Source organism: Oryza sativa, chromosome 2, assembly GCF_034140825.1.
Source record: "Oryza sativa Japonica Group chromosome 2, ASM3414082v1".
Taxonomy (NCBI): domain Eukaryota; kingdom Viridiplantae; phylum Streptophyta; class Magnoliopsida; order Poales; family Poaceae; genus Oryza; species Oryza sativa.
The window spans coordinates 8,818,495-8,822,335 of NC_089036.1; positions in this window are offsets into that span (position 1 = coordinate 8,818,495).

The following is a 3,841-nucleotide window of genomic DNA, read 5'->3' on the forward strand; positions in this document are numbered from 1 at the left end:
GACTTGGAATATCTTGTTAAGTTGCTTCTAAAAAGATAGATAGGTGAGGCTTACGGTGAGTACCGAGTAGGACTTTACATCATCCGAAGCAAGCTTCTGAGGCTGTCTAAATAGGATTCGCCACCCTGCAAAGATCCTAAAGTTAAAATATCTCTCGAAGTGAACAGTATTGAACAGTAATTTAAACAGTAAACTGAATAGTGTTTTTGAATAGTAATCAGCCGAATAAATAGTGTTTTGAACAGTGTATATTGTCTGAAGCATAGGTTTGTCTGAAGCATAGGTGTGGTGTATTTTGTCTGAAGCATAAGTGTATATATATACATATATACATATACATATACATATACATATACATATACATATACATATATACATATACATATATATACATATACATATATACATATATATACATATATACATATATACATATATACATATACATATACATATATACATATATATACATATATATACATATACATATATACATATATACGTATATATACATATACATATACATATATACGTACATACATATATATATATACATACATACGTATATATATATATATACATACATACATACGTATATATATATATATATACATACATACATACATACATACATATATATATATACATACATACATACATACATATATATATATACATACATATATATATATATATATGTATATATATACATACATATATATATATATATATATATATATATATATATAACAATATTGCAAGTTAATTTGCAACGTCGTTTGTCATGTAGTAGGTGAAGGTGAAGTCCAGTAAAATGAACGTATTAAGGTTTGCATGGTTGGCTCTACTAGTTACACGCACGATCTACTGGAGAATGCCAAAATGATTTTGTTTCGTTTTCCGTTGTCGCCTCGCTGGACGCAAGGCTTGTTCTTGTCTACATCATGCCATGTGATCCGATGCCTATCCTTATTACTACTTTATAGTATGTGGGAAATGCTACAGGTACATATATATATATCTATCACTCTCACAAATTCTATAAATAAGTGCTTTTTTTAAAAGAAAAAACTGTCGTTGTTCACCGCTTGCTTATGCTTTCGTATCTGTAATTAGATATTCAAGCCGAAGAAAATCATGTGTTAGTCATATAAAGAAAACGTCATGTATATGAAGCATCTCCTTACACTACTGAATAACTGATCTTTTATCATGGTATAAAACACAAATATCTTGGATAGACTAAGAACCGATATTAAAGATGTTTTTAGTACCAGGTCTAAAAGTCCAAGTCCAAAAAACAACTTTAATTTTGGTTGGTATTACCAACTGGTATTAAAAATGTTATCAGCCAAAACTAATGCTGGAGAATCTTTAATCTCAGTTGGTACTGGTTGATAACACCAACACATACTAAAGATAGTTTTAGTACCAGTTGTCGTAATGAACCGGTACTAAAGATGCATCTAGGGTTAGTTAAAAAGAAAGCATCTCTCTAAGTTAAGATGTGTGTAGTTGATGGGATGGTTACACGCGTAAGAGCTGAGATGAGAGATCTTGAGTTCAAATCCCGTGTCCCACATATTTTTGGATTTGGTATGCATTTTTAGTTAGTACCGGTTATTTTTAGTCTCGAGTTGTAGAGCCCGATGACTAATAGTATTTTCTAATGTCGATTACATTTTACAATATCACTTGCAGGACATCAGCAGCAAAGACCGATGGCCACCCGACTAGTTAGCCCAGGAGCTAGGTACGCTGAAAAAAATACCAAGTTACTTGTGGTTGAACTAGTCCACCCGGATTTGTATCCTAGCTTTGATTTGGGTGCTCACATTTACGGTTAATTATTATTTTAGTGGTAAGCGATATATCGACGTCTATAGTGACTTTGTCAATCTCAAAATATGCTGGTCCAGTTTTTCAGAGGTGCTCATGGGAATAGGGTATGCGTTCATATGGGTGAGTGTGCGTGCGTTATGGGCACATGTATTTATACTATGTTTCTTAAAAAAAATAATTAGCAAGCCTTTCCTTCTTTCCTTTTATTCCCCAACATAGCCCTACCTAGGAGAGAGCCATGGGCTAGAGGGCAGTCAACGGCGCAGGCCGGTGCCCTGCCTCAACTGAATTGGAAAAAAGGCTGTGGTAGGGTGGTTGCTACCTGAAATTGGCCAAGCAGATGCTGCCTAATTAGCTAGCTACCATAACAAATTAACCACACATGCATTCATGTACTACAAGCGTATATATGCGTGCCTAGCTAGGACATGGACATTATATTGTTGAATTTGCTGATGCATCACGCTCACATGCATGTCTGTTGCAACAACAGTGATCAGGATAAACTGAAAGTGGCTTCACAGGGTCCAGGGGACAACAAGATAAGCTTCTTAATTTGTACGTTTCTCAGACAGCTCTTGGTGGCTATGTTTATTTTAATGAATACAACATATTTTGAACCAGGCCTGGATTGGTATGATAATTTTTAGGATAATTCTTATTGACAATTAAGTTGTCCAAATATGCCCTGAATGGTTTTAAGTATCACTAGGGGTGCACAAGTGAGATAAGCTAGCACTAATTCCTAGTTGCTTCACGAAGAATGATAGAAAAAAAAATTGTTTCCTGAAGCATTCGTAAACGAAATTTTCTGAACATCCAAAATGGATTTTGAGGGGGTGAGTACAGTGGATACAATTTAATTATACGTACTTCCATCGTTAATATTTTGGAAAAGAGAAGTCCTTCCATCTCATGAGAATCTTAGTACACATGTATGTTGGTTAATTGCCAAGTGAACTAGTATTGTTTATGACAATTATAACTAAAAGGGTCTGTTTCATGTGTGAATTATAAAGCACACACAATGTTTTATTTCATCACGATAGGGAGTGATGTAGATCGATGTGAAATGATGTAGCTAATAGCACCATTGCATCTTGAAATGGCATTATTCTTCCATTTTTGTCGTTACTTACCTGTGACTGCAAAGCTATTTGGCAATTTTTGTATGGCGCATAATGAAGATCTTTATTTTCTACAAAAGAAAACTCTGTTATGAAAACTTTAGTTCAATATGGAATTGAATATTGCTTTCATCATCAACTGGACCATCCCTTTGTACAGTACTTCTATTATATCATTTCAAGAGTACATTTTTCCTTTTCAAAAAAGCTTAGCAAATTAATTAATTGATTTTATTTTGAATTAGTTATAATGCTTCTTTTAGAGAAAATTGTTATTATAAGTTTTACCAAAAATACCAGCTAAATATTCATATTTAGCTGGTATTTTTCTCAATATTCATTTTTCTCTGTAAATAGATTATATAAATCAAATTAAAATCAATATTCATTTTTCTCTGTAGCATAAATATTCATATTTCATTAAGCATAGTATATAAACATATGATAAATGTTTTCTCGTTCGCCTTACGGATGATTACAACAAGACAAAAATCTCACATGGCATTTTCAAAGTATTAATGTAACTCCATGTTGAAGTTTTTGCTGCCAGTATAAGGCTGCGTGTACCGATTGATGGATGAAGATCATGATTGCCATTTGCAAAGTGTGATTTCATTGTCGAGTGGCATTTTGACATCTCATACGAGGTATATGCGTCCTACCACGTGCTTGTGCTTTCAAGCAAAGCTTTTACACACATCAAAAGTTTTGTTGCCCCTTAAAATAGATCTCTCTTTGGGTGGTTCCTTGCAACCACCATGAATGTTCTCAATATATATTTGCTGAAACTAAAGGTGACTTCCATGTTACTATGTATTGTTCATATATTAATCGTGACAACTACCCTAGCCCACAAGAAGAGAAGATGAGGA